The sequence below is a fragment of the Tachysurus vachellii genome, chromosome 7 (assembly GCF_030014155.1).
Source record: "Tachysurus vachellii isolate PV-2020 chromosome 7, HZAU_Pvac_v1, whole genome shotgun sequence".
NCBI classification, from domain to species: domain Eukaryota; kingdom Metazoa; phylum Chordata; class Actinopteri; order Siluriformes; family Bagridae; genus Tachysurus; species Tachysurus vachellii.
In genome coordinates, this window is record NC_083466.1 from 20,348,641 (window position 1) to 20,361,308 (window position 12,668).

General features: G+C 37.2%; 1 long non-coding RNA gene across 1 annotated transcript; it reads left to right on the forward strand.

The window, feature by feature from the left end:
• Nucleotides 1-3,022: 3,022 nt before the first annotated feature.
• Nucleotides 3,023-10,963, forward strand: LOC132848818 (uncharacterized). The gene is made up of 3 exons (XR_009648768.1): nucleotides 3,023-3,126; nucleotides 3,684-4,008; nucleotides 7,977-10,963. It is a non-coding gene; the product is annotated as an uncharacterized LOC132848818 (long non-coding RNA).
• Nucleotides 10,964-12,668: the final 1,705 nt, after the last annotated feature.

The window sequence follows — 12,668 nt, forward strand, 5'->3', positions numbered from 1 at the left end:
ATTTGATTATTATGATTTCTGGAAAGCTTTCAAATCAATGTTTTAAAGGTGAGAGTCATACTTAACCCTAGACATAGTTTTTATACATCAGAATGTCTTTTTTGCCGTAGTGTTAACTGGAAATTGAAGGCGGCTCTGTATCAATGTCAGGCCCCCGGATCCGGTGGAAAGGAGACAGACCCGTCGGCAGGATAGCTTCAAATGATAGGGGTTTAATACACAAGGGAAACAAACAGACATCCACACGACACGGGGAACTAACGTAAATACACTAATGAATCCGCCCTGCCATCGGCAACGCGGCTCACATAAATACACACACACAGTCAATCACAGGATGGGAAACAGGTGAGGAGACAGGGAGGAGCGGACGAAGGCGTGGCAGACACGTGACAATAATAAAAACATTCGCACGTGTCCAAAGGTCCGCGCTGATCCCTGACAATCAAATACTCTATTATTATACCGAGCCTGGTGGTGAAAGGGTTACACATACTGTATAAATAAAGATCATTTACAGTTTACACTGAGTTTTACTGCAGAATTGAATTTTATCAATAAAATGTATAAAGTTCAGCTGCTGATGTCTGTGTAGATAAAAACAAACTAAACTCTGTTTCTCTTTAAAACGTCATCAAACACAAACACAATCAGATTCATATTTTATTTAGAACTAAAAATCTCAGGTTAAAATCTCTTCATCAGCACTAATAAGCAAATGTCTAAAAGCAGAGGACAGCAGAGGACAGCAGAGGACAGCAGAGGACAGCAGAGGACAGCAGAGGACAGCAGAGGGAGCTTCATTAATATTCATAGTGTAAGTGCTACCTGATTGGTCAGTGAAATGTTTCATATATACTGTATGTAACTGTATGTTTTTAAATTATTTTTTAATTGTATGGTTATAAATCTCCCCGCCTTCTTTGTCCAGCAAAACAACAACATTCCCCTCTGATAGACAAAGAGTTTTATACTCATCACATTTCCACATACATGGTGTAACAAATCATTCTTTCAGAATCATTCATTATTTCCACACAATGTTTTACTAACATCTAGAATCTTTCATTTCTACAAGTGAAGCTGGATTCAATCCAATCATAAATCTGAACAGTGAAGGTATAGCTGCACTGATCCAATAAATAACGGCCACCAATCATACAGATGTCTTTTGGAATTTTACTTTGCTCTCTCTCTCTCTCTCTCTCTCTCTCTCTCTCTCTCTCTCTCTCTCTCTCTCTCTCTCTCTGTAGTTTCTGAAGATGCCCATCATTATGAATACCAAACAAGAAAAAAACAAACAAACACTGTGTGTGCCTCTTGGACCATATACAGAGTTTATAAGTTTTAAGAAGCCTCATGTCTCATCTTGTTCACATCCATATTGCTCTCTGACCCACAGGAACATTACATTTTAATCATATTTTTATATCTACATGAACATTAAACAACATGTATTTATGTAAGCAACAATAGTCATTACAACATGTCTTGAGACATTTACAGAAGTGGAAAGAACAGTGGAATTTGGGCTCTAACCTTTGGGGGTACGTTTAATATCAGCAGACACAAAACAGTACAACATGCTCCAGGCTCGATTGTCTTTACCTAGCACTGATTAACCCAGACAACAAACTTCACTTTTCTATGTTGAAAAACTGAAATATTGAATCTGAATTTGTAAACACTGAAAAAATATATTTGAGTATTGACTTGATTTTTTTATTTTTTTTTTGAAAATCTGAATTTTAAAAGGGGGGAACGGTGGCTTAGTGGTTAGTACGTTCGCCTCACACCTCCAGGGTCGGGGTTCGATTCCTGCCTCCACCTTGTGTGTGTGGAGTTTGCATGTTCTCCCCGTGCCTCGGGGGTTTCCTCCGGGTACTCCGGTTTCCTCCCCCGGTTCAAAGACCTGCATGGTAGGTTGATTGGCATCTCTGGAAAATTGTCCGTAGTGTGTGATTGCATGAGTGAATGAGTGTGTGTGTGTGTGTGTGTGTGTGTGTGCCCTGCGATAGGTTGGCACTCTGTCCAGGGTGTATCCTGCCTTGATGCCCAATGATGCCTGAGATAGGCACAGGCTCCCCGTGACCCGAGGTAGTTCAGATAAGCGGTAGAAGATGAATGAATGAATGAATGAATTTTAAAATGTGAATCTCTGAAAATCTCTCTAAACTCCTTTAAACTCTTGAACACAGGCACTCTTAAAAAAATAGTGTAATATTTACTTCTGGTTAGTTCTTATCATCAATAATGTCTCTGCACTAGAGCTTCAAACCAAATTTCACATTGGGAATGATTATACAGTGGTTATAGGTTGCCGCTATACAGTATATAAGTCAACAGAAAAGGCTCGGCTTGGAAGTGTGGACGCATTTTGAAATGGGTGAGCAGAGGAAACCATTTCCAATTACGTCCACACTTCCAAGCCGAGCGTTTTTCAGCTATCAGCGGCTGATAGCGGAAAACGAGAGCATAAACTCGCGGCTAAGGCCTTGGCGGCAAAAATTGAATCGCTACAAAAGGATCAGCAGGCTAAAGTGAACAGTATGTAAGTAAGTGAAGAGTATGATTGGATCCATGAAGGAATTGATGAAATGCGATGACAATGCATCTCAATTGAGCTCAATGTTGGAAAATATGCAAATGATTATGTCTGATGCAATTGTGTCACATAGATGTTTACTGTATCTTGTACCTCCAGATGAACAAAGCAAACAAAATGAATGGTTTGATGTCATTTGTACCCGTTATCAGGGTTTTGTAGATGATATGGAATTATGGTTCTTTGAAGCTAAGAAGCTGAAACACTATGTTAAAGCTTATAACACAACCAGTCATCGTATCACAAATGACATGTAGGTGTAATGGGTCAAATAAAAGGTCATTTATAAGTTTGATTCCCTCCCTATTAATACGTTTCCTCATGTTTATTTTTTTTATTACATTTACAAAATGAGAGCTTTTCAGTAAAACATCTGTCATAACGCCACCACACCACTAGATGGTGCATTGTGTGCACCTGAAACACGCGAGAGAGATACTTCTCCCTGTTCGGCGCACTCAGTAATATACTGACTGCTGCTGTGGAAACATCTAACTTGCGTACTCTCGTGTTTTTCTCAGGTATGAACATAAATAACTAAAATCTACTTGGGTGAATCGGCAGGTGTTATACAAAGAGTTTGAGTGTGTTAAGAATTGTATTTTAATCCACAGAGGATTATAAAAAAACAAATAATGTTTAATGGTGTGTCCTGTATGGTTTGTGTTGTATGACATTAGAAAAATGTTTATCAGGCTGAAATACTGAGTTCATGTCAGATATATATTGTCTAAAAGTGTTTTAGAAGTGCAGTTTTGACACTCATTTTGTAGTCATTGTAAATTCTGATTATTGCAAATTGATGTAAACTTCCAAATGCATATAAGGTGTACCTGCACATCAGAGGTGGGTAGTAACGATTTACATTTACTCCATTACATTTACTTGAGTAAGTTTTTGAAAAAATTATACTTCTAGGAGTAGTTTTAAATAACTATACTTTTTACTTTTACTTGAGTGGATTTGTGAAGAAGAAACTGTACTCTTACTCCGCTACATTAGGCTACAATGAGCTCGTTACTTTTCTTTTTACCTCTTTGGTTTTCTACACATCAATTTTAATGTTTTATTTTGACAGAGAGAGAAACTTCCGCTAAGGCTCTACCACGTGACTGTGTTTCACCAATCAAACGTAGTTGTGCAGTCTCGTCACGTTACCATACTCAATCTCAGCGGTGGGACGCGTTAGTTAGCAACACAAACATGTCAGAATCAACCATCGGCAATGCAGACACAAACGAGGAGGAAAACCCGCACCCCTGGCCTCATATTGAAAGCATGTTTACCTATTAGTAAAAGTGCGAGAGAGCAGCTACATTATGAGGTGTCTTCTGTGTCTGCCAAAGCAAACGGACATTTGAGCATTCAAAAACTCAACATCTAACTTGAGGAAACATGTAGCGGTAAGTTTCCTAAATTTTTTTTTTTTTGCTATAGATAAGCGCATGTTTGTCTGTTATTGATCTACTCCACAACTTTCCTCACATCAAGAATCTGTCAATCAAAGTCAACACAGGTCTTCCTGCATTTGCAGCCTGTGAGAGACTTTTCAGTCATGCAGGACTCCTGTTCACTGCTAAACGATCACAGCTTCACAGAAAGAACCTTGAGCGACAGCTACTGTTGAAGTTTAATAGTAACATCACTGAGTGATTTTTTTGGTGAAATAGTTTGTTTCTGCATGTTTTCACACACACGTTTCGAGAAACTTTCAATATTTTTTATTCTTCGTCGGAAGAAAACAGAGGTTGCGAAGCAAGTTTGGTTGCATTAACAAAGGCATGCACTCTCTGGTAACCTAGTAACTTGGGGAGTGACACTAACACAGTGGTCTTCACTATTTTTTTCATGAGCCACACTGATAGGACAAAGTCAATAGGAGAGCCACTTTTCACCGCAAAGTATGGCAAGTTATTCAGTCTTAAATAGCTTATCTGCTTAAATACAATGTACAATATTGCAATACAATAATGACTTAAAAATCATTCTTTATTATGCACCTGTCAAGGGTTCGATCCGTGAAGGACAAAAAAATTCATCTGTCCACTTTTCTAGAAATTTTCTATGCTCATCTTGTATGACTCGCACCTTTCTTTTTTTAGCACGCGCGGACTCTCCACAACCTCCGACTTCCTCTCGAGTTGCGGATGATGCATGCTCCCCATCAGTTACCTCTTTTGTCACTGTCACATTGCTTTGTGGCTGTTCATTTTGTGCGCGGGATTGTTTGATAAGAAATCGATCCATTTTTTAGTCCGTGTGTACAGTAAACACAAGTTGTTAACTAGCATGAAACACAAACTAGCTTCTGGCAGGCCGCCAAAAACTGGCTATTGCGCAGAACGCAGTGAGTCAGTGACGAGTCAAATAATATATATAAATATATATTATTATTTGTAATAGAGCACATTCGTTTTTCTATGCTTCCCTGATTGATTTTAATGTTATTTAAATGAAAAATAAATTTTAACCACATGATCATATCATCGTATTATTTACTGCCATGCGAGCCGCAGGAGGCTCGCGAGCCGCGCAATGAGTAACACTGCTCTAACAGCCAATCATGTAACAGTATCATGTTTGGTTGCGCCATGTCGTTGTCTCGTGCTGGTGCTGGATTCCTCTTCAGTAACCACCGACTGATAAGCAGAAAATGAGTCACAGGGAGTGAGAAAATTGTAAATAAAAGAGGAAAAAGTCAGCTCGCAGGTACAGCAGTTTTTTGGATGTTATAACTAGGGCTGAAACGATTCCTCGAGTAACTCGATTACAAAAATTATCCGAGGCAAATTCCTCTGCCTCGAAGCCTTTTTTAATTCATTTTAAAGCTCATGTCACATTCTTGTGCAATTATTTTGTGTGTGTGTGTGTGTGTGCGTGTGCGTGTGTGTGTGTGACAACGCGCTTAGGTAAAAGCGGAAGGAGACGCGAGGAGTTAGCGGTCTTTTGATTTGAGCGTGCGGGTACGTGTTAGTGCGGGCTGCAAAATGTAAGGGCGTGAACAATGAAAATGAGCAAAGAGAAGAAACAAACAGGAGAAAAAGACAGAAAATGTCCATGGTTTGGGACACCATCAGAGCGCCTGTTTTCAGCAGCAGGAAACATTGCTTCAAAGCGCAGGGCAAGCCTCAGTTCTGAGCATGTAGATATGTTTATCTTTCTTCATTGCAATCACATGCTCCTTTAAAGACTTTTAAAGCACACACACGTTGAGAGAGATGTTTACATTCTGATTAATATATATATATATATATATATATATATATATATATATATATATATATATATATATATATATAAAATACACACACTTAAAGCACTCAGTGTGAATCTATGCATGGCCTCTAGGTCCAGGTTCCTGTCCATGTTTTTTGCCTCTTAAATACCACAAAGCATTCGAAATTAGACAGTAAAGGCTTATATTATGCCTGAGCTGTATATTTAGAATCTTTTAGTTCTGAAAGTTAAGTTGCATGACTTAAAGAATTTTTTTATCGAAAATATTGTTGTATGCATTGCATACTATTCATTTAAAAAAATAAAAGTTCATTTTTCTAAAAAAGGAAACCAATTAGTTATTCATTTTAAGAGACCCGTCTTATTTTCTCTTGTATATTTAATATTGCTCTTTAATTAAGCAAAAATACATTTTATCAGATCACTCAATTAATCAATGAAATTTTTGGTAGAATACTCAATTACTAAAATATTCAATAGCTACAGCCCTAATTATAAGTACGAAAATATACTTGAATTACGGTGGATGAGAAATGCAAAACACATTAACAAATCCGAAAACACATTAACAAATCCCAAAACACATGAACAAATCCCAAAACACATGAACAAATCCCAAAACAAAACGACAAGTCAGACAACCCAGAAACGGTAGTGTATCGTTTTTGAATGGAAACTTACCAATCATTGGACAAGACACCTGTCACTCAAGATATACAGATATGGAATCTTATGTGTAAAGTTCTCCGTTTAAACATAAGAAAATAACAGAATTAATCCACAGTAATCCATTCCATCCATCCATTTAAACTTTATATATATCCAACTTTGTATACCTTGAGTGACAGGTGACTTGTCCAATCACAAACTATACCAACCGCTTCCGGGTTGTCTGAAATGTCGTTGTGTTTTCTGATTTGTTAATGTGTTTTCTGATTTGTTAATGTGTTTTCTGATTTGTTAATGTGTTTTCTGATTTGTTAATGTGTTTCGTGCACCCATTCAGACAACCCGGAAGAGGTAGGTATAGTTTGTGAATGGAAACTTACCGATCATTGGACAAGACACCTGTCATTAAAGATATACAGGGGAATGAAAGGTGTCTCGTCCGATGATGGTAAGTTTCCATTCACAAACTATACCAAACTCTTCCGGGTTGTCTGACTTGTTAATGTGTTTTGGGATTTGTTAATGTGTTTTGGGATTTGTTAATGTGTTTTGGGATTTGTTCATGTGTTTTCGGATTTGTTCATGTGTTTTCGGATTTGTTCATGTGTTTTGCACTTCTCGGCCACCGTATTGAATAGTTCAACTTGTATGTATGATTAGAGTAAGAATAACTTGAGTTACTTTTTCATATTTCTGCAGGTTTTATATTTCAAACAATGTTACTGTACTGTATCAGGGTTGTTTTTTATATTACAGATGTATCTCAGTCTACCTCAGTTTTATTTATGTTTAAAAAACACTGCACATATTTTAAAACACTTTATTCACTAGAAGGTGAACAGCTAGTGAACTTCCTAACACTAAACTTGGACAAAATTTCTCAGGTTTCTCTATGTTTATATTTAACACTGCACTATTTTATTACACTTTATTAAGCATTTCTTACATTTTCTTTCATTTTACACCTTAAATGTTAAGAGATAATTGTTAAGTGTTCATTGTGACTTAAAGACTTATGTTTACATTATAATTATTTGAGCTTTCCTATTTGTTGACATATCTGTCTTAATGACTGAAGGGATTACGATAAGAGGAAGGTTTAGTTTAAAATAAAAATGTTTAAATGGGTCCTTATTTTAAATGGGCAATAAAGTTCAATAATTATTGATATCGACCGATATGAAACACTGATACCGTGATACAGTTTTCGGCCATATCGCCCAGCCCTACATACAAGTATACATAATATATAGAATATTATATAGCATGGAATGTTTTGCATACCCTTAGCAAGTGTTTTAATGAATTTGTTTTTTTCTGTTAAATTGTATTTCAGCAAATGCACTTGAAGTTAAAAAGTGTAATCTTTTTCAGAAGTTAAAGCATTTAAAGAAAGAGTATTGCAGTAATAAACTGACTGCCGCTGTGGAAACAACTAACTTTTGTTCTCTCGTGTTTCTCTCAGTTTATTCTCTGATCCACAGTGCACACTGCCTGTGTATCATCTGCTGCCGGCACAGATATCCCCTAGGTCTGAGGCTGGTAACATATGCCAGAGTTATCTACTTCTGTTGTTTCTACAACATGTAATATTCAATACAAGCCTGTACAACCTGAGTCTGGTGATTGTAATGACGATGTTCAACCAAATGACAGTGTTTCGAATACAAGCAAAAAAGGCTCCTCTGGAGTAATGTCCCATGGATCACGATCCAGCCACTCTTCTGTGTCATCTACACGTCTTAAGACTGAAGCAAAATTGGCTGCATTATTGACCGCTCAACAAATGTTACAAAGGAAACATACATTGGAGGAGCAAGAAGAGAAACTGAGGAAAACTAGAGAAAAAACTGGAGTTGGAAACCAAACTGGTTGAGTCAATGGCTAGAGTAAAGGTGTATCAAAATGCAAAACTGGGATCATATACCTCTGCTAACAGAACTAAATCCGGTTCTTATCATATTGATGTGGAAGCACTGATTCCTTCAGAGACTGAGCCAGTTTTATCACAACTCTGCTTATGGAACATCTCAAGCTCATGCTGCACAAGGGATTTCAACTCATGCTCAAACTCAAGTACAACAACCATCAACCAGACCAAAAATACAACATTCTCAAATTCCAGCATCTAGCATGTCATTACTGGACTATCGGAATAATGGAAATTGAACTGGTAATGCAACAAGTCCTCTAAATGACCTCAGTTACATGAACATCTTACAGCTTATTGATAAGCAAAATGAAATAACTACCTTATTGGTTAAACAGAATAACTTATCTTCACTTCCACCTAGAGAAATACCCTACTATGATGGAGATCCATTACGCTTTCATGAATTCCTATACTCATTTGAGGAAGTGGTGGAAAAAAGGGGAAGATAGCCCAGGTGATTGCTTACATTTTTTGGAGCAGTATACAAGATGACAGCCCAAAGAAATTGTTCAAAGTTGCCAACACATGACTCCATTACAAGGCTATTTAAAGGCAAAAACTTTACTCAAGAAGAATTTTGGAGATGAGGTGAAAATAGCTGCTTCTTACATGAACAAAGCTCTTTCATGGAAAGCTATGAAATTTAAAAATGCAAAGGCTCTGCAAGAATATTCTCTTTTTTTAAGGAGTTGCAGCAACGCTATGCAAAGTATGAATTACATGAATGAGTAACCTCACTTCCAACATGCAGATCATTCTCTCAAAACTTCCATACAAGTACAGAGATGAATGGAGAGTTGTGGCATACAAGTTAAAGGAACGAAACAACAGTCAGACTACCTTTGTGGATATTGTCAATTCTATTGAGAAACAAGTGAAAATCCTTTCAAATCCTGTGTTTGGTAATATACAGGACACCCCTCCACAGGAACTAACAAAGTAAATGCAAGAATGATTCAGTAAAAATCCAGAAGTAGTTTTGCTTTTACTATTTGTAATCTTATTCATACAGATCTTCTTCATATATTCCCACGTGAAAGGTCAGATACTCTGCATAAGCAATCTGAATTCAAAACGGCCATTGGTTTGATGATTTCCCTACAGTCCAATGCTCATACTGGGGCTGGTAAAGACAGCTGTGCATTGTCTATTATTCCTGTGTGTGTCAAGTCAAAAAAAGGGAAATAATATTGTGAAAATGTATGCATTTCTGGATTCAGGCAGCTCTGCTTCCTTTTGTACGGAAAGTTTAATGAATACGCTCAATCTTCCTGGGGAAAAAGAGTGAATATTCTTCTCAGAACCATAAGTCAAGACAAATCAGTTAGCAGTTATGTCCTGAATAATTTGGAAGTGTCTGGATTGAATCAGGAACATTATTGCTTATTACCTGAAGTATATACTCAAGATGCTATGCCTGTATCCACAGCTAATATAGCCTCACAGAATGATCTTCAGTCTTGGCCACATTTGTGTCACCTCAACTTACCAGGATGTTGAACTGTTGATTGGAGCCAATGTTCCACAGGCATTAGAACCTTGGCAGATCAGACGAAGTCAGAATAAAGGTCCCTATGCAATAAAAACTATGTTTGGCTGGGCGGTTAATGGAATACTTAAAGGAAAGGTTACAAATGAGGATGTTGTGGATCGATCTCCTGTAATGGTGAATAGGATTTCGGTACTGGAGAAGAACTGTGTACTGGTTGGAAGAACTGTGGAAGCAACAGTTTAAAGCGGATTTTCCTGAGACTGCTCATGATGAACAGATTGGATTATCGAGGGAAGATCAACAACTTATGGATTTTGTGTCCCGTTCAGCAAAACTCATTGATGGTCATTCTCATATTGGACTGCCATTTAGAAACACTGATGTAATTATGCCAATGAATCGTAAAATTGTGGAGCAGCGTGCTGTACATCTGCAAAGAAGGTTCAATGTGAATCCTACGTTTGCATGTTCTCCTCGTGCCTCGGGGGTTTCCTCCGGGTACTCCGGTTTCCTCCCCCGGTCCAAAGACATGGATGGTAGGTTGATTGGCATCTCTGGAAAAATTGTCCGTAGTGTGTGATTGCGTGAGTGAATGAGAGAGTGTGTGTGTGCCCTGCGATGTGTTGGCACACCGTACAGGGTGTATCCTGCCTTGATGCCCTGATGACGCCTGAGATCCCCGTGACTCGAGGTAGTTCGGATAAGCGGTAGAAAATGAATGAACGTAACTGTTTTACTTGCACTTCCTCACCACCAGAGGGAGACAGAGCTATATCACTTTCGTGTCACAGTGTCACTTCTGGTGCTTGTGGACATATAAATCCTGCTCACGCTAGTTTACATCGTGAAGTATTATATATTGTCTAGTATTTTACTGCTGTACTGAGCTGTTGTTTGTTCTTCTCGTGTTTAATACAGTGTTCTGTTTTCCTGTTTTTTGCTCTTTGTGTTTAGTGATTTCAGATTTGTTCACCCCTCTGTTTGACTCTCTGTTTATTTGGATTATTGTCTGTTTTCCAGTTTTGTCTCTGACTCTCATGATTTATTTTCTGTCTGAGTTTTTCAATAAATATCTCGGCAAATGTTTTCTCCTCCATCGGATTCCGCCTCTTCATTACAGATATAAACATGAGTATTGGTAAGAAGATCACAATTGTACACACAAACACTATGATGCTGTGGTAAATTTACTCACACACAAACACACCTCAAATAGTATCAACAAATATCACACATCAAACAGATGTCTTTAACATTTGATACAGATGAATATAAAATGAACTAAATAAATAAGTGTTATTAGTATAAAAAATCTCTTTCCATCACCACATTACTAACATAGCCACCTGATCCAGACACCATGTCACTCAACACATGGTGTGATTAACAAGAATAATTTACTGTTTAAAAATGTTTCTTAAATTATTTGGAAAGAAGACAGTGAGAGCAGCTATGCTGTATGGGTTAGAGACTTTAGCATTGAGGAAAAGACATGAGGCAGAGATGGAGGTAGCAGAGATGAGGAGGTTGAGGTTCTCTTTAGGAGTGATGAGGATGGACAGGATTAGGAATGAGCACATCAGAGGGACAGCTCAGGTTGGCTGTTTTGGGGACAAGGTCAGAGAGCTAACGTGAGATGTTTGGACATGTACAGAGGAGGGAGACGGTTATATTGGTAGTAGAATGTTGGAGATGGGACCGTTTGAGACTACTAGGCATACTACTAAGGGAGGCTGAAAATCTGACTGATTTTCAAACTAAAGAGTAGAGCAAAATAGAATTGACCTTACAATACAATACATTCAGAGGGAACTGTATATATTAAAATCACAGAAAGTCCTGAAACTTTACAGGTGTAATGACCATAATACACACTCAGTCTCAGCAGTTCAGAAAAGAGAAATATTAGATCATTTTATAATTTTAGATACTTGTACTTGTAGGAAACTGCTTAATAAATTTTTTTCTATTCAAAAGTTGTTTGTTGACTTGTATTATGTATATCTAAGTTTTATTCCCTACATTGATGTGAACAGTAGCACAGTAAAATTGTGCTGTTTCACACATTGTTTACCTTTATTACAGTTTTTACTCCTTTAAATCAATTACTTCTCCCACTGACATTACTGTATTGTATAATGTTGTTAAAATGATGCCTGAATTATTGTTTTCCAAGTAGATCTGATTTGTTTTAGTAGTGAATTATGTAGCAGCATTTATTTATGCTTTCACTACCATTAACTACTACAATTGGAGTATTATTAGATTAGATTAGGTTAGATTCAACTTTATTGTCATTGTGCAAGGTACATGTACAGAGCCAATGAAATGCAGTTAGCATCTAACCAGATGTGCATAGATGGCTTATTTACAAGTGGCAGTGTAATAAATAAGGGTATGAGGTTATACAGAAGGTGTAGTAATATGTACATATAACTGAATAAGGGTATATATAGTGTGGTTTTTATATAAGTATGATACATTATAAAGTGGTATGACAGATACCTGTACAAAAGGAATGTCATTATGAATATATCTATCTATCTATCTATCTATCTATCTATCTATCTATCTATCTATATATATATATATATATATATATACACACACACACACACACACACACAGAATAAACAGAATAAGTATGGATAATGATAGTTTTTGGGTGGTGCAAGGATGCATGATTTTAAAGTGGTGCAAAAATAGTGCAAAACACAGAAGAAAAGTGACAG